Raw genomic sequence first — 19,966 nt, 5'->3', positions numbered from 1 at the left:
AGCACTCATACTTCATATCATAATCCAAAATTATTCCATAAGAATAAAGGTGTTTGGTGATAAAATAAGAACTAGAGGAAATTCTATCAGTTTACTTTTCAATTCTCTAGATGGGATCAACTCCAAACATAAATGAAGAAATCATAATAGAAAACTCCAAGGATTTGAGTTTGGTCAAAATTAAGTACGTCAAATATATATATAAAATTAAAAGGCAAATGATACTTGGGAAATTTATTATAGATATAAAAATACATCTATAATATTAATATATAATAAATCCTTGTCAATAAATAAGAAAAAACCTAATAGCTCAGTAAGCTATTATGATATGAGAAGGATACAAACGCTTAACGAGCATATGAAAATATTCAACCACATTTGCAGTCAGATTAATGCAAATTAAAACAAAATACTCTCTTCATTCATTATCAACAAAAATTTTTCTAATAATCACTTTTTTTTTCAGTATTACTCACAGTAGGGTAAGGGGAAACCAAGAATTAGGCATAGTCTCAAGGTACTACTACACATTTCTATTGAGATAATTCTGCTGGATATAATTATGTTTTATGTTCACAGTTACATTTTTGGGAATTTATTTTGGGGATGTATGTGGTGAAGAAAAAACATAAATATATGAATGAGAATATTGATTTTAGCATTAGATAAAGCAACAAAACACTGTAAATAACCTCAAACCCCGAGTGTGGGAAGGATTAAATGTATTTTGGTACAGGCATTTGCTGAAATATCATAGAGACATTTAAAATATTTTAGATTTTTAATATGATGGGAAATTAATAAAAACTAAACCTAACTTTAAAAAATGAGAATATATGCTCAGTATTTAGATTTGCACTTTAATAAAAACAGTATCTACAGAGAAAAAAGACAATATACTAAATGTTAGCAACGCTTCATACTCAAGGATGTTATTAAAAAGGTTTTCATTTTTCTTTTTAGACATTTTTCCATATTAGAATTTTGCTACAAAAAGCCATTCCTTTATATCAGAAAAATATTTAACATAAAAATTATCAATACAAAGTGATTAGTGGCAAATCATGGAAATAGATCAGCATCTAGAACATAGTAGCTGTTCAAAAAATATTCATTGAATGGATTAGCACTCAGTATCAATTCTCTTAAATTTTGTTGCCTTTTCTCTTTCTCAACCTTTTGTTTCCTTATACTTTTTTTCTATACCCTGATCTTAGATTAAATTTTCCACAGTCACTCTAACTGTTTTTGTAATATTGCTCATTGTTTGTCATCATTTTTGTAAATGATTTAACCAACAACAATAATAAATGGATGAATTTTGTATTTTGTGCTGATATTATCAAAGATGAAAATCACGGCCCATTTTTGTGTACATAATTCAATGTTCAGGGAAAAAAAAAAACAAACCAGAAAGTGCCAAAGGGAAAACTGAGGCCAAGGGCCAAGTATAGTCAGAGAATGCATAGGCATTTTGGAAGTTTGACTCTCTAAGGAAGATGGGATGAACCACTGAAGTAAAATATCCTGGTATCTGAATTCCTAATCTTTATAGAATAAAGTGATGAAAGAAATAGCAATGAAGAGTGATACCACAGGTTGAATGTTTCTGTCTCCCTAAATTTATATGTTGAAACTGGTCTCCAATATGATGCAAACTAAGACCAGTAAGTTTTAATTTTTTAATATGATCAATTAGAAGTATTTTGCTTTGAGCTTGACTTTGATGGAAAGTTAAACTACCAGATTCAAATGGATTATAGAAAGGCATGTAGTTTTGGTCTTTACCGTTTTTTATTTAAGAATGGCAGAATACCAGGGCTGCCTGGGTGGCTCAGTTGGTTAAGTGTCTCGACTCTTGATCTCACCTCAGGTCATGATCTCGTGGTTCACGAGTTCGAACGAATTCTGCATCAGGCTCTGTGCTAACAGCGAGGACCCTGCTTGGGATTCTCTCTCTCCCTTTCTCTGCCCCTCCCCTGCTCATGCTCTTTCTCTTTCTCAAAATAAATAAATAAAACTTAAAAAATTAAAAAAAATTAAAAAAAACAAATGGCAATATACCAGACTTTTCTGGCTTTGGGTACAATAGATTAAATATATCCATAAAAGCAAGTCCCCCACCTTGCCAAAATACAAGGCAGTTTGGGAAAAATAATCCTTAGAGATGTTTAGAAATTTTCTTAAGTGTCTTCAATAAAATGATAGCTAAAACATGAACACTGAAGTTTACTGCAGACAAAAAATATTTATCAAATGTTTTCGGCCCCACTTACCAAACACAGATAATTGATTTCAGTGCAGATGTGGTTTTTGGCAGTGCCTAAGCTGCAAATTCTTAATTATGTAGGAAAGTTGAGCCTGAAAAGTAAAACAAAGAAACATGTGCAAACTAAATGTCAAATGTAAAAGTAAACTTGTTTTATGGAAAACAATTGGTATTTCTCATTTTATCAAAAAAGAAGCTTACAAACTGATCCATATACTATTTCCTTATAAATATAAACCCCCCACAATCATTGCCTTTGGTTTTTCCCTTAGCTGTTCAAGTCTGAATTTGACAGATGTTGATTAAATGTGTCTATTCCACTTACAAAAAACAGATTCTTTTAATTGCTGGAATATACCAACAGATATTCATAACATTATCATTCCATCACAGTACATAATGATATTTCTTTTAACTATCATTTTCATGTTGATATACTCTTTAATTTTTTTCCCCATTTATACTGGTATTACTTAGGCAATGTAATATGCTATAGTGGTTTTAAACTCAATACTTATTAAATTAATTCCCAGTTGTCTTCATAAATACTCTAGAGTATTAGAAGGCTGCATACTACCTAAGCTATAAAATAATAATAGGAGTATCTAGTGAAATACCTTTTATATTTTGCAAAATTATTTAAGACACTTAATGCCACCTGATGGCATCTTTATAGAAGATTGCTACTTTTAAAAGAATCTAAAAATACAGTAAAAGGCAGGAATATTTTAATTTTGTGTGGCATGCATCAAGTAGAAATATGACTTACAGCTATATTTGAAAGAAGATTTCAAAATATGCCCAATTTTCATCCCTTAATAATACTCCTGAAATAAAAATCTCAAAATATTGTATAAAACCTTACCTTTTATTTAAAGAGGGAAATGTGCTGGTGTATGTGTGTATATGTATAAGCAACCTAGAGTGTGAAAGATTGTGAGAGAGAAAAAGAAAAATAGAGCAATGGAAATCTGAAGAAAATAAAAAGAGAGAAAGAAAAGAGAAGTCAAATGAAAAAAAACATTATATCCACTTGTATGTAGGAAAATTAAAGTCAAAGCAGATTAAACAAACAAACAAAAAATCATTGCCTAATTCATCTGTACCTTTTATTTTATTTTATTTATGCTTCTTGACAGAAGTCAGAATTTATCACTAAATGACCCAGACACTGGCCTAATACAACTTTTCATCCTGTCTTGAAAATTCAACAATCCACAGGTATCTTTAGACTTGAATCCTTTTAGGGCCCAGAAACAACAGGCATTCCTTATGTTGTTGAAAAAGAAAAGATTCACCATGAGTCAAAAAGGAAATGAATGTAGAAAAGAGGGCAAAGAATGTCACACGTACAGCTTGCCACCGTTGTTGGGCCTATTTTCCTTCCATTGGGTCAGTGACCTCAGTGCTCACTACTGTCAAGTAAAATGGTCTGAGCAACACCTGTTTTCGCCAAGCCCTTGACCCTTACTCAGCTGGCGGCATTGACAGGACCTCATGAAGTGCATAGTAATGGAATCAAGGAAATGGGCAGCTGCCAAGGGAATTGAGCCATACTTTTTGACTAGCCACTTAAACAGTATCTCTCAACTCATTTATAATGGAGAGAAATGCATTTTAAAATTGAAGATAGTATTGCTTAGCCTAAAAAGCTTTAGATTGAGTTTCAAGATATCACAGCTTTATTTACTGTCACATGTCAGCAAATAACCTTGTAAAATATTTGAGCTTTTCTGCAAAAGCAGTCAGATTTTTTTTTTTCATTCCCAAGATTTATTGTGGTAAATATTGCTTCTACTATGTCTATGATAGATATGCATCCCGATTTATTTGGCCTCTACCAGGGATCTTGTTATTTCCCCCACTAAAATAAGAAAGTCCAGTTCTATTGGGGCATCTCCTGCTGTCATTTGTGACCTAGAAAAGGCAACCACAAGGGAACTTTTCAACAGGTTGGATATTTTATGCCTTTATTCTCTTATCTGGGCAAGTGAATTTCTAAATCTGGGCACAGCTGATATACTAAGATAATCCCTTCAGCAACAACCCAAGGATATCTTCAATCTCCTGGTTTAGATCATATTTTTCTTGAATTCCAAGTCTTTCTATTTCTTGGCTTATTTCTTCATCTGTCTTTCTGTTACTCTTGTGAAACTAAGCTTCTTACTCAGGCTACTTTAAAAATCGTCTCTTTATCTTAGGTTTTCAGCAGTTTTCTATGTAGTACTTGTTTTTAGGTGGTTTTGTTTTTGTTTTGTTTTGTTTGTTAACTCTACTTGGAATTTACAAAGCTTGTGGATGTCTGATACAATTTTTTTTCTGTCCAGTTTGGAAAACTCTAAACCAATTACCTCTTCATTACTACAGAAAAATGGGTTCTGCCCCATTCTTTTTCTCTTATCCTCCTATAACTTCAATTACATATATGTTAGACCAGTTAGCCATGTTTTGCATATTTGTTACATTTTTACTTATTTTCTATCCTTTGTTTTTTCTTTGCTTCAGTCTGGATATTATCTTCTGTCCTCTCTTCCAAATTGTTAATTCTCTCTTAAACTGTGTCTATTCTGCTGTTAAGCCCATCTTTTGTATTCTTAACTACATTTAGTACATTATCCGCCTCCAGAATTTATTTTTCTATTTTCAGAATTTTTATTAGATTATTATAATTTCAAGTTCTGTGAACTTGATATGACCGATATTGGTCAATTGACCAATATGACCAATTTTACTCATTGCGGTGTCTGGTCTATTTCTTATTTACCTGTATTCAGATTTTTGTACCTCAGTTTTAATACATCTCCTAGAGGGAAACAATGAGCCACGTTTTTTTCCTCACAGATTTTATAAAGCTACATAGAAATTCTAAATTTTCAAACAGACAGTTTCTGAACTCTACTCAAAGAAGTGAAAGAATTAATGTTCCTTGAAACATATATGAAATACTGAAATGCTGTTACTTAATCATTTGAATTGCTACAACTATTTTATTTACTTTTTTCAGACTCATCTTTGCAAAAGCCAGGCAGGCTACGCATGTGGCATATGGACTTCATGTTTAGGATGGCTAAACTATCAAGAAAACACACTAGTTTGGTTATTTGGGTCTTATGGATACGGATGTAAGTCCTGGGCATGACTTATATAAGGTACATGACATAATTTAATTATCTAATAAATATTTAAAAAGTGACTTCTCTCTCAGGAAAGCAGTGTTTTGAAAATAAATAACAATATTTTTATGTTAAACAACTATTCCAAATTATGATGAAAGAGGAGAATTAGAAATGGAGAAATTAGAAAAGACTATAAAGAAATTAAGAGCCTTCCAAATTGATGTCTTAGCAGCAATATTGCAAGAAAATCCTTTTTTCTAGCTTGATATCATTGCATCAGGCTCAATAACCTCTCCCTGCATAGGAAAGGCTGAGATCAGAGAGAGAATAGACAGGAGTAGGTAGGGGCCAGCATCAAGCAATTCTCCAGCCACGGAGCCAGATCCTCAGCCAGCACTCTCACCTTCACAGCCAACTTGATTAGAAGACCTGAAATGTGTTCAATAGGGCCTAAAACTCACCCTTTCAGGAATGAGGAAGTTTGACTTTGAGAAATAATGCAAAGAAGAATCAACACAAAAAGCAGCCTGCTGCTGCATTGGGAAAATAAACCAGGGCAGATTAATATAGAGCAGAGGACAAGAAAAAAAAGTGTTAACTCTGCCACCATTACAACAGACTAGTTGTGTTTTCTTAGAATCTCCTACTCAGTAAGTGCCAGAGTGGAAATGAATTTACAGAAAGACCAAACTGTATGAAAAAGGCAGTAGTGACAAAACAGCAGCAGAAGCTATAATCGAGGCAAGAAATCTTGAATTTAGAAACTGAAGTTAAAGAAATACAGTGGAATCAGAGACAATATAAAACTAGAATGTTTTTAGGGGCACCTGGGGGGCTCAGGTCATGATGTCACAGTTCCTGCAACCGGCTCACTGCTGTCAGTGCAGAGCCAGTCTCTGCCTCTGCCTCTCTCTCTCTCTCTCTCTCAAAAATAAAAGATAAAAAAACTTAAAAATATATATAAAAAAATAAAACCGGAATGTTGTTGGGAGATAGGATTACCATGAGGTTTTTTGGTTTTTTTGTTTTTTTTTTTAAGAAAAGGAAGAAAGAAGCAGAGGTAGAGTTTTACCTTTAACTGATCACATTAGTACACTATTAAAATAAATCGCCTGTTCAGAATGAACTGTAACTCTCTAAAACACAATTATTTTAAAATGTGTCTTAATTAACTTTTGAAAACCCAGATATAATATCATTTTCATCTTTCTCTCAAGATAAAAGCTTATGATAAATGAATTGAGTGCCTTTAACATTTTTAAGACATTTTTTATATATTTACCATAGACATTCTAGTTCCAGAAATTTATCTTAGCTTCTCATAAAATACAGAGGTTGTGACAAAGAGATGTTCTTCACAACATTGTTTATGACTCATTCACTCATTCAACAAAAATTTCATTGTACTTTCAGTGAGCCAGGCAGTGTGACTGCTGTTTAGAAAAAAAACTTAAATGCCATTAAAAGAGTAATCGTTAATTATGGTACAGGCATATGATGAGCCATTATGCAGTTATTAAAATGATGTTTATAGAATATTTAATGACTTGGGAAAATGTTAATGATTTAATACTGGGTAAGAAACACGCTCACAAAATAGCACTCACCATATTATCAGAGACATGTAAAAATTGCATTAAAAATAAAGGATTACTCCAAAATGCAATAATTTCTTTAGGTGATGGAATGATGGATGCTCTTCTACCTTGTGTTGCTTTTTATAAGAACATGTACTCATTTAATAATTGTTAGGAAATAAAGATTCAGATTTTGGTAAATTAGAAATATCAGAACCGGACCCAATTAACCACCTGATCAGAATTTTATTCCCTAGGTGTAAAGATTTGATTGAATTGAACAAAATCAGGATACTCAGACAGCTTTTACAGACATACTTCCTGGAAGGCACAATGCTTGGGTTTGTGGATTACTTGTACCCTTGTTTCACATTCTTAAAACAGCTTGTATTCTTTTTTTTTTTTTTTTTAACGTTTTTTATTTATTTTTGGGACAGAGAGAGACAGAGCATGAACGGGGGAGGGGCAGAGAGAGAGGGAGACACAGAATCGGAAACAGGCTCCAGGCTCTGAGCCATCAGCCCAGAGCCTGACGCGGGGCTCGAACTCACGGCCCGTGAGATCGTGACCTGGCTGAAGTCGGACGCTTAACCGACTGCGCCACCCAGGCGCCCCAAAACAGCTTGTATTCTTAATAGCAAGCAGATAGGTTTACGGTGTTCTGTTAAAAGGGGCACCTGGGTGGCTCAATCGGTTCAGTGACTGACTTTCTCCTCAGGTCATGATCTCGAGGTTTATGAGTTGGAGCCCTGTGTCGGGCTTTGTGCTGACAGCGCAGAGCCTGGAGCCTGATTCAGATTCTGTGCCTCCCTCTCTCTCTGCCCCTCCCCTGCTCATGCTCTCTCTTTTTCTCTCAAAAATAAAGAAACATTAAATAAAAAAGATGTTTTGCTAATAATCAAAGCAGTTTAACATGTTTCTTATATCAATTTATGGATTTCTAATTTACACACAATTAAATGCACCTATTTTAAGTGTACATTTTGATGAATTGTGACAATTATATATAGTAATGCAACTACTCTAATAAAAGTATAGAATATTTCCTTGATCCTCAAAAGTTTCTTTCTGTTGCACTGCTTTGTAGGTAATTCTTGGCCCCATCCCTGGCATCTGGCAGATACTGACTTTTCATCAGATTTGCCTTCTAGAACTTCTCCCACTGGATACTCTTTCCTGATTTGTAGAAGATTAATTGATCATATAGTTGTGGGTTCATTTCTGCATTTTCTATTCTCTTCCATTGATCTATGTGTCTATTTTTTGTGCCAGTACCATATTGTTTTGATAACTACAGCTTTGTAATATATCTTGAAATCCAGAATTTTGATCCCTCCAGCTTTGCTTTTCTTTTTTCAAGATTTGCTTGGCTATTTGGGGTCTTTTGTGGTTCCATACAAATTTCAGAATATTTGATCCTAGTTCTTAAAAAATGCTATTGATATTTTGATAGGGATTGCACTAATTCTAAAGACTGCTTTAGGTACTATAGACATTTTAACAATGTTGGGTTTTTTTCCAATCCATGACTATGGATTATCTTTCCATTTCTTTGTGTCATATTCAATTTATTTCATCAGTGTTTTATAGTTTTCAAAGTACATACAGGTCTTTCACCCCTTTTTAAGGTTTATTCCTACGTTTCTTATTATTTTTGGTGCAATTGTAAATGGGATTGTTTTAATTTCTCTTTCTGCTGCTTCATTATTGGTGCATAGAAATGCAACAGATGTCTGTACATTGATTTTTGTATCCTGTGACTTTACTGAATTCATTTATCTGTTCTAGCAGGTTTTTGGTGGAGTCTTTTGGGTTGTCTATATATAGTATTGTGTTATCTGCAAATAGTGAAAGTTTTACTTCTTCCTTCCTGATGAATGCTTTTATTTCTTTTTGTTGTCTGATTGCTGTGGCCAGGACCTCCAGGACTCTGTTGAATAGAAGTGGTGAGCGTGAACATCCTTGTCTTGTTCCTGACCTTAGGGGAAAATCTCTCAGTTTTTCCCCATTGAGGATGATATTAGCTGTGGGTTTTCATATATGGTCTTTATTATGTTGATGTATGTTCCCTCTAAACCTACTCTGTTAAGGGTTCTTATCATAAATGGATGTTGCACTTTGTCAAATGATGTTTGTACTTTGTCAAATGTCTATTGAAATGATCAAATGGTTCTTTTTTTTATTTAAAAAAATTTTTTTTTCTAAATGTTTTATTTATTTTTGAGAGAGACAGAGGCAGAATGAGAGTGGGTTGGGGCAGAGAGAGAGGGAGCCACAGAATCCGAAGCAGGCTCCAAGCTGCCAGCACAGAGCCCAATGTGGGGCTCAAACTCACAGAGCTGTGAGATCATGACCTGAGCCAAAGTCAGAAGCTCAACCAACTGAGCCACCCAGGCGCCCCTGATCAAATGGTTCTTTTCCTTTCTGTTACTGATGTGATGCATCACATTGATTAATTTGTGAATATTGAACTACCCTAGCAGCCCAGGAAAAAATCCCACTTGATCGTGGTGAGTGATTTATTTTTCATGTATTGTTAGATTCAGTGTATTAGTATTTTGTTGAGAAATTTGTGTCTATATTTATCAGGGATATTGGTCTGTACTTCACTTTTTAGTGGAGACTTTATCTTGTTTTGGTATCAGGGTAATGCTGGCCTCATGGAATAATTTGGAAGTTTTCCTTCCATTTCTAGTTTTTAGAACAGTTTCAAAAGAATAGGTATTAACTCTTCTTTACACGTTTGGTAGAATTCATCTATAAAGCCATATGGTCCTGGATTTTTGTTTTATGGGAGTTTTTGAATACTGATTCCACTTCTTTGATGTTTATCAGTATGTTCAAATTTTCTATTTCTTTCTGTTTTGTTTTAGTAGTTTATAGGTTTGTAAGAATTTATCCATTTCTTCCAGGTTGTCCAATTTGTTGGCATATAGTTTTTAATAGTATTATAATTGTTTATATTTCTATAGTGTTGGTTGTTATTTTTCCTCTCTCATTTGTGATTTTATTTGAGCACTTTTTATCTTGATAAGTCTGGCTAGATGTTTATCAATTTTATTGATTTTTTTCAATGAACAAGCTCCTGGTTTCATTGATCTGCTCTGTTGTTTTGTTTGTTTTTGTTTGTTGTTGTTGTTGTTAGTTTCTGTATCATTTATTTCTGCTCTAATCTTTATTATTTCCTGCTTTCTGCTGGCTTTAGGTTATGTTTGTTGTTGTTGTTTTTTCTAGTTCCTTTAAGTGTAAATTTAGGCTGTTTAGTTGAGATTTTTTTGTGCTTCTTTTTTTCAGGTTTATTTCTTTATTTCTTTATTTATTTATTTTATTTTGAGAGAGAGAGCACAAGCAGGGAAGGGCAGAAGACAGGAAGAGAGAATCTCAAGTAGGCATCAGGCTATCAGTGGAGAGCCCCATATAAGGCTCCATCCCATGAACCATGAGATCATGATTTGAGCTGAAATCAAGAGTTGGATGCTTACTGACTGAGGCACCCAGTAGCCCCAAGATTTTTTGTGGTTCTCGAGGTAAGTTTGTATCGCTATAAACTTCCTTCTTAGGAACACTTTTACTGCATCCTAAAGGTTTTGGACCATTGTGTTTTCATTTTCGTTTTTTTTTTCCGTGTACTTTTTTGTTTATTTTTATTTCCTGGTTGACTCATTCATTGTTTAGTAGCATGTTATTTAACCTCCTTGTATTTCTGATCTTTCCATATTTTTTCTTGTGGTTCACTTCCAGTTTCATAGCATTGTAGTCAGAAAAGTTGTATGGTCTGATTTCAATCTTGAATTTTTTGAGGCTTATTTTGTGAGCTAATATGTGATCTATTCTGGAGAATGTTCCATATGTACTTGAAAAACTGTATATTCTGCTGTTTTAGGATGGAATGTTCTGAGTATGTCTGTTAAATTCATGTGGTCCAGTGTGTCATTCAAAGCCATTTTTTCTGTGTTGATTTTCTGTTTATATGATCTGTCCACTTGATGCAACTGGGGTGTTAAAGTCCCCTATATTATTATATTATTAAAGATTACTTATATATTTGTTATTTCCTGTATTATGTATTTGGGTGTTTCTATGTTGGGTGCATAAATATTTCCAGTTGCTTTATCTTCTTGTTGGATTATCCCCTATATTATTATATAATGTCCTTCTTTGTGTCTTGTTACTGTCTTTGTTTTAAAGACACTTTGTCTGATATAAGTATTACTACTCTGGCTTTCTTTTGACATCCATTTTCATAATAAATGTTTCTACATACACCTTTTTCAATCTGCAAGTGTATTGAGGTTTAAAATGAGTCTCTTATAGGCAGCATATAGAGGGATCTTGTTTTATTATCCATTCTGTCACCCAATGTCTTTTGATTGGAGCATTTAGTCCACTTATATTCAAGGTAATTTTTGATAGTTATGTATTCGTTGTCATTTTATTATTTCTTGTGTGGTTATTTCTGAAGATTTTCTCTGATCTTTTCTTGTGTTTCACTCTTCCATAGGTTGTTGATTTTCTTTATTGCTATAAATAGATTTCTTTTCTTTATTTTTGTGTATCTATTATTGGCTTTTGATTTGTGCTTACCATTAGGTTTGTATATAACATCTTCTTCACATAGTACTCTACAATAAGTTGATGAGCATTTAAGTTTGAGCCCATTCTTTTCCCTCTCCTCCTCACATTTTAGGTATATGGTATCACATTTTACATCTTCTTACTTTGTGAGTTCTTTGACTGATTTCTCACATAAATATTCATTTTACTGCTTTTGTATTTCCTACCTGTATACTGCCACTTTTGATCTCTCCTTTCCACTCCAAGAGTCCCCTTTAATATTTCTTGCAAGTCTGGTTTAGTCATCATGAATTCCTTTAGTTTTTGTTTGTCTGGGAAACTCTTTATCTCTTCTTCTATTTAGATTGTTAACCTTGCTGGATAGAATATTCTTGGCTGCAGATTTTTTCTATTAACTCGTTGATTATATCATAACCTCTCCCTTCTGGCTTGGAAAGTATCTGCTGAGAAATCCCCTACTAGCCTTATAGGTTTTCCCTTGACAGTTCCTGTCTTCTTTTGTCTTACTGCTTAAAAATTTTTTTTCTTTATCACTGTATCTTGTCAGTTTAATTACAATATGTCTTGGTGCGGATCTGCTTTTGTTCATTTTGACGGGAGTTCTCTGTGCCTCCTGGATCTGGATATGTTTCCTTCCCCAGATTAGGGAAGTTTTCGGCTACTATTTCTTCAAATAAATTTACTGCCCCCTTTTTGCTCTATTCTTTTTCGGGGATTTCTATAATATGAATGTTATGATGTTTGATAGAGTAACTGAGTCCCCTAAGTCTATTCTTATTTTGCATAATTCTTTTTCTCTCTTTTGTTTGCCTTGATTACTTCCCATAACTCTGTCTTCTAGGTCATTAATTCATTCCTCCACTTCTTTCAGCTTGCTATTCATTGCATCAAGCCTATTTCTAATCTCCTTTATTGCACTCTTCATCTCTGATTGGTTCTTTTTTTATCTCTCTGTTTGGGGTCTCACTGATGTTTTCTACTCTTTTCTCAAGTCCAGTGAGTACCCTTATGATCATTGCTTTAAATACTCCATCAGGCATGCTACTTGTATCTGTTTTGTTTGGATATCTGGCAGTGGCCTTGTTCTATTCTTTCATTTGGGACAAATTTTTCTGTATTCTCATTTTGGCTAAAATGTCTAAGTCTCTGTGCCTGTTTCTTTGTGTTAGGCAAGTCAGCTACATCTCCTTTTCTTGAGGATAATGGCCTTATGAAAAAAATAGTCCTGTAGTGCCCTGCCATGTAGTGCCCCTTGTTTCCCAGAGCCCGGCACTTCTAGGAGTGTCTCCAGTGTGTGCCGTGTGCGCTCTGCTGTTGTGTCCTGGCCACTTTATCCTTCAGGCCAGTCCTCTGCAGAGGCTCTCTTTGCCTGTTGTGGCAGTGTTTGGTGCCCATCCTGAATGTGGCAAGTTTTCACTAGGTGTGGTCTGGTCTGCTTGTGAACTGAGATCTATCACACTGCTATGGAAATCAAGGCCCTGCAAACTCCCACATAAGAAGACCTGGTGTAGGCAGGGATTGGGCCAGTCTTCGAGGGGAAGGGGACTGCTGTGCTGGGACTGAGACAAGTGTGGCTGGAAAAAGCAGTTGCACTTGACTGCAGAGGGGGCGGGGCTTGATGTAAACAAGTTAGGTAGGGAGTGTCCACCCTGTGCTGGTTCCCACCAGTGTCTCTGTGCTTAAGCTGAGGGTCAGGGAAGGGAAATGGCACTAACCAATTCCTTTGTTTTGAGGGATCTCTCCATGAACTCTGTCTCTCTGGGACATACTTGCTCCAAGATGAGCAACTAACCTCCCCACTGTGTGTCCTATGCACTCTTCAGATCACTGTTTCCACACTGTATGTCCATGGGCTGTTTCCCTGCCTTTTCTCTAAGAGCAGCTCCAATGTCCTCTGGGCTCTATCCCAGCCCCACCCACTGACCTTTAGAACTTCAGGCTTTAAGCCCCACTATTAGAAGAACTCACAAAATTCGGTCCCTCTCCCTTTCCAAGCCAATTGCTATGGAGTTTTGTTTTCCTGGTGTGCTCCCCCAAAGTGCTAGTCTGTCTCTCACCCTCTTCTGTGACCACAGCTGCTTCCCCGTTGTTGTAGCCACAATCTGTTTCTCTCCCAAGCCCCATCTCCGCACTTCCTACCCTCTTCCATGTGGCCTTTTCTCTACATTTAGTTGTGGAGTTTGTTCTGTCAGACTTCAGGTCAATTTCTGGCATATTTAGGATGATGTGATAGTTATCTAGTTGTATTCGTGGCAGGCCCAGAGTCCTCTTACTCTGCTGCCATCTTCCAGCCTCTGCTGAGGAAAATGTTTAAATTTTTTTTTAATCTTTATGTTTGAGAGAGAGAGAGAGAGAGAGAGCAGGGACAGGGTAGAGACAGAGGGAGACAGAATCTGAAGCAGGCTCCAGGCTCTGAGTTGTCAACAGAGAACCCGACGCGGGGCTCAAACTCATGGATGGTGAAATCATGACCTGAGCCCAAGTCGGATGCTTAAACAACAGAGCCACCCAGGTGCCCCTCCTGAGGAAAAGATTTTTAACAATGGAAAAATCTTGTAGATTCACTACAATAATATGCATACTACTATTCAATAAGGAGTCTTTTTTAACCTTTATTCACTTTTAAATAGGCTCCATAAAGGTTTAAATTAATAAATACAATTACCAGTTCTAAAGTACATTTGTCTATTATTCATTTTAAAAACGAATCAAATTTTTGATAACATCTGTACATATTTAAGAAAAGGTATTAAACTTGTTAAACCAATCAGGAATCTGAAGTGAATAGTTATTACACAAAAGCTTATATGTTTTAAATTAAGTCCCAAACTCCCACTGTGTAGTCTTTTACAAACCTCTGGTGAAAACATTATTTTTCCTCAAATGAGAAACTCCAATACTCATGAAAAAAATGGTTTCATTTTTCTTTTTTTTTATTTAAAAATCAAGTACTGGACACAGAATTAGACACGGTCCCTGCTTAGTGAGTTTCACAATCTACAATGCTAGCCTGATTTTCTTTCTGCTCCAACTCTATATTAGAACACACACTTGATAGGAACTTGCTTACTACTGCTAAGATAAACTCTTGTGCCCTGATATACCTCTGAAAGAAAGTTCACAGTCCTTTGAAAAACCAGGGCCTTGGGCATGCTGGAAGGCCTAGCACAAGAACATATACTTGTATCGGATAAAGGAAAGTTCTGTGTCAGGAATGGAATTCTAATAATGACTTGTCTTTTTCTAGTTTACTAGTTAAGAAAGCTTGCCATAAATATTAGAAAGCCAGGTATACTTCTAAATGTGTGCAAGTTTGTAAGTCTAGCACATTGCCTGGAATATATGAAGTATTTGTTAAGTAGTGGAGCAAATTAAAAATATACATTTGAAATAAATCATTCTATGTTAACAATAATCCCAATATTCAGACATTGTCTAAAATTATATACTGATTAAATTATAGAATAAAATTCCAAGAATTATCCGTGATTTATCCACATCCATGGTTTTCAAATGGTCTCAGAAGTCTCTGGCTATCATGGAAATTTTTTACACCATTTTCCTGTTTGTTTGTCTTCTATCAGAAAATTTAATCTTGGCTGTACTTAGGAAACAATATAATGAATGTACAGGAAGAATTTGTACTTGTTTAGTTTAGGGGAAAAAATATATCCCAAATACTGAGGTCAACAAGTTACTTAATTCACTCAACAAATATTGTTTAAATGCCAGTTGAAGGCACATGAAGTTGGGGAGGGGAAAGGAAGAGAGATGATAAATAAATTAGTATATAATATATCAGGTTGCAGACTGGGTTTCACTCATTGTGATCACTCAATGCAATCTTGCAACCTCACGATTTTTTAAATGAGGAAACTGCAAACCAGAGATGTCATCTAACTTGTCCTGAAGCCATGCAATAGTATGGTAGTAATTTAACCAAGGTTTTTTTGAACATGGAATCCCTTGCTGTCTCCAATTATTAATATTAGGGAAAATAATAAGAAGATAACTACTACATTTATAAATTATAACCAAGAAGGAAGGAAATGGAGGGGGAATGGGAAAGGACTTTAGAAGTAAACATCTATCTTTGTGTGAAAGTCATGAGAACATGCCTTGTATGCTTCCTCCAATGAGAGGGCCCCAGCTACTATACTGTGAAATTCACTGTGGCATTTGCACTGAGGTCACACTTCCAATGGCCTCCTCCTGGCCAATGATGGAGCATAGCAGGGATATTAAGTGATGCTCATTCCTGGGAGACATGGAACTCCTCTGATGGCTGACTTTAGCTTGAAGACTCCCTGAAGCTGCTGAAATTTCCTGGTCATTCTCAAGGGCGTTTCCCTCCTTCTCTCTTACATTATAGTCTGAAGATGCTCCCAGCCTTAAATTCTTCCCTTTTATCTCAAAGAAGTGTTTTCTGTAACAAAACAGTTGCATGTTTAATCCCATCTTGGTGTCTACTTCTTGGAAGAACCAGACAGGTAGTACCAAAACTGATCTGAGCAAATGAACAGTAAGATAGACATTTGGGACTGGCTAACCCAACACTGGACAGGTAAAAAGGATACCATCCTGGCTAGTATGTGGGCATGGATAGTTCTTGGTACAATGTGGCAGGTTAATTGCTAAAGATTTTATCAGTGATGACAAGGAAAATGTCCTGGTAAAGCAGAATGCTACAGCAGGTACAATGATGTAAGTGTTTGAAAAATGGTGAGAAATAATGACTACAAAGACAGCAGACTAGGGCACCTTATAGTAGGATAATGAACGACTGAGGGTTGTTAAAAAGGAGTTCATGGTTCAGTGTCTGAACCCAGAGTTTCAGCTGTAGTTTCCTGTAGTGGAATGCTACACACAATCAAGCAACAGGCTGAAGGGTTACTTATCAGTCATAGAACTCCAGACATGTTTGAATACAATGCCAAGTCAGGTATGTTATGCAAAAATAGGGCATTGGTAGGAAAAAACCCTAAGATTCTGAAAAATGGGACAAGGAAATATGCATGGACAACCTTGAAGATGCTGACTATTTAATCCCCTGGCTGCCCCTGTACCCTCAGGATTTGGAAAGATAGTCCATTCTTCTTTAGTTACAGCTATTACTTCTACTGCATAGAAAAACGCTACAAAAGCTTCTCCTTCACAAGGCAATAGGCATTCTCTCAAGAGTTGCCCCAATTTCTCTTCTGGTTGCTGGGCCAATAGCTAGGGTTGAAAAAGAGCATAACCTGGCTGGGAATATGCCAGGCCTAATAAGGGAGGAGAGAGACCAAATACTTTAAACATTTCAAGAACTAGCTGATATATTCTGACAAGAGTGAAGAAAGGACTTTTGGATTAGATTTTGAGGGCAATAGAGGGCACCAGAATGTATGGATGGAAAAGCAAGAATTTGTTGCCTTAGATGTATTTTCTATAGACAAGGAATATAATATCCTAGCAAGGACTCCAGGCAATAGGGCAAACTTGCTGCTGGGATGGATTTTAAAGATCTATAAAAAGTGATGGCCAACTCTAAGCAAAACAAAATGCAAATATTGCCCTGGCAGATAGAAGAAGAAATAATGAGGCTGAGGGAAGTGAGCATGATGAATGGACATGTTATATAAACTAGAAGACTCAAGAGAACATGCCCTTCACCAAGGCCATCAGAACTATGCTAGTAAGTAAGGCACCAGAATAACTATGAAACTCAGTGATCATTCTTTATAGACTAGGGATGATGCTAGGAGGGGCAGTTACAGATCTAGGCTCTTGAACATCCATGGTGGGTAATAATGCCCTCCCTCTAAATAATAAAAACCAGGTTATGACACTTAAGTGCCAGCCCAACTACATAATGACAGGTAAAGTTGGAGAGAAAGTCAAAGGATTTAACCTACAAAGTTGTGTAAATGGTTAATACAGCATGGAATTTTTACAAGCAGAAGATATGGGAAGCCAACAAGACTTGCTGCTTGACATCTAAAATTAAAAAACAAACAATAAACAAAAATGCAAAAATAGAGAAGCAAGAAAGTGTGCGGTAGAATGTCCAGCCCCACCATCTGGGCCATACAATACTTTCTAGTGTTGAAGAATCCAGCAGACCCTAAAATGTTGGAAAATGTGCAACGTGGAACTTACTGGCAAGTTCCAGTGGAAGAAGAATCACAATATAGGCCCTTGATTCTGGAGTAAGACCAGGCATAGTAGAAAATTATTCTTTGAGAAACATCTCTTTTGTGTTCTTGGATTTTGGTAAACACAGAACACTTAACCATGGAAAACATACTGGCCATGTACCTAAAACTGCCCATCATGAGCTTAATTCTGTTTGGCCAACCAAATGATAATTATCAGACAGGGTCAGACATAGTCCACTGGTCATGAGAAAGTAGCCCAGATCACATGTCACACAACAGACTGATACTAGTGTTCTTCCCCTGGCTTGTACTTATGGTTGTGTGGGAGTTCCTGTATTACCAGCCAAATGAGCAGGAAAAAGTCAGAGCTTAACCTTTTGTGGATGGGTTGGCTCAGCATGGAGGTGCAAGTAAAACATGGACAGTGGCTGCATTATAGCCACATTTAGGGGTGGACTTACAAAGCAGTGGAGTGGGAAGACAATCTTCTCAATGGCAGAGCTGTAGGCAGTGTACTTAGTCACCTATTTTGTGTGCAAAGGGAAATAACCCTAGGAAGAATATATATAAATTTCTGGGCAATGGTTAATAGTCTAACCATTGGACTATGGAAGAAAAAGAACAAGAACATCAGAGACAAAGTGGTCTGACATAGAGGCATGTTGATGGTCATGTAGGAGTAGGCACAAGATATGAATATTTTTGTATTATACATTGTCTGCCAGAAAGTATCCACAATAGAAAAGGAACTGAACAACCAAGTAAATAAAATGATTCATTCAGTTGCATTCATTATCAGCCACTCACTATCAGCGACTCTGATGACCATGATGGGCACTGAAATGAAGTGGCCATAGTGGCAGAGATAAAAGCTATATATGGGCCCAACAACATCAACTCCTACTTACCACATGTGATTTAATTACTGCTATCTCTGAATGTCCAACTTGCCAACAATAAAGACCAATACTGAGTCACTTATATGGCACTATTCCTTGAAGAATTCAATTGGTTAGTTGACTACATTGCCCATCTACACTCTGGTTTGACTTACAAGGATAGGTAATTATTCTGGGTGTAGGTTTACCTTTTATGCCTGCAGAACTTTAGTCAGAACTGCTTTCCAGGGGCTAATAGAACACCTGATCCACAGGCATGGAATCCCATATAGCACAGGATCTAATTTCCGGACCCACTTCACAGCAAATGAAGTATGGGAGTGGACCCATGACTAGGGGGTCCACTAATCATAACACAAACTGTACAACTCTGTGAGTGGCCAGCCTTATAGAATCCTAGAATAGCCTACTCAATGTGCAACTAAGGTACCAGTACTAAGGAAACACTCCATAAGGATGCAATATATTTATCAAGTCAGAGACCCCTATATGGCACTTTGTTTCTAATAGGAAGGATACATGGGTCCAAAAGAGTGGCCATTAATGACTCACTGGAAGATCTGTCCTTCCTCAGAATTTTGAGCTCTTCCAGGGAACACACTAAGAGTTCCATCAAGCTATAAGTTATGGTTACATCTGAGAACTTGGTACTTCTCACGTCCAGGGACTAACAAGAGACAACGAAAATCACCATACTGGCAGAGGTAATTGATTTTGATTAGCAGAATGACAGAAAGCTGCTTGCACAGTGGGGACAGGGAAAAATGAATGTAGAACCCAAGTAACCCATTTGTATCCTAGTACTTCCTGACCCTACTGTAAATGGAACAGTCATATGAAGCAACTTGGACTATGAAAGCTGTAATAATCAAGGGTTCAAATATTTCAGGAATGAGGGTTTGTTTCATACCACCTGGCAAGCCACCAAGACCTGCTGAAGGAATCACTGAGGATAAAAGGCATTTAGAAAGAAGTTGGAGAATAACTGTAGTGATAGGAGCTTTAGTTCATCACACTAACCTCCCTCTTCCTCATTTTTGCTCAGGAAGAAAGGCCCATGGAACCCATGGAGGAGCTGCTCCTGAACCTGTGTGATGAAGTAGATCTCAGTGGTGCAAGGGCTCAATGTGGTGGCCATGAGAATAAACTTTGCAGACCCCTCACAGCAGGTAGTATAACTGACCGTAAAGCCCAGCTGTTGTGCTCTGAAATCCAAACTCATTTATGCTGAGGTCACAATGCTCCATGGGCTGCTCCCAGTCAATGACTGAGAGTGGCAGGAATATGAAGGCAGACCCATTCCTGGGAGACATGGGACTCCTCTGGTGGGCAACCCTGGTTTGAGGACATTCTCAGACAGCTTTGTCAAACCTCCCTTATACTGCAGGTC

The 19,966-nt window shown here is 36.4% G+C and overlaps 1 long non-coding RNA gene across 1 annotated transcript in view; it reads right to left on the bottom strand.

Moving 5' to 3' along the window:
* LOC131514586 (uncharacterized) overlaps nt 1-19,764 on the bottom strand; it is a 167,438-nt gene extending 147,674 nt beyond the window's left edge. Inside the window, exons 1-2 of the long non-coding RNA XR_009263142.1 lie at nt 19,597-19,764; nt 2,280-2,364 (exon numbers count right to left, since the gene is read on the bottom strand). This is a non-coding gene — a long non-coding RNA (uncharacterized LOC131514586). The remainder of the gene's footprint in view (nt 1-2,279; nt 2,365-19,596) is intronic.
* Between the last annotated feature and the right edge of the window lie 202 nt (nt 19,765-19,966).

Source organism: Neofelis nebulosa, chromosome 6 (genome assembly GCF_028018385.1).
Source record: "Neofelis nebulosa isolate mNeoNeb1 chromosome 6, mNeoNeb1.pri, whole genome shotgun sequence".
Taxonomy (NCBI): Eukaryota; Metazoa; Chordata; class Mammalia; order Carnivora; family Felidae; genus Neofelis; species Neofelis nebulosa.
The sequence above is the reverse complement of the archived record's forward strand: the minus strand, read 5'-3'. Positions and strand labels throughout refer to the sequence as shown.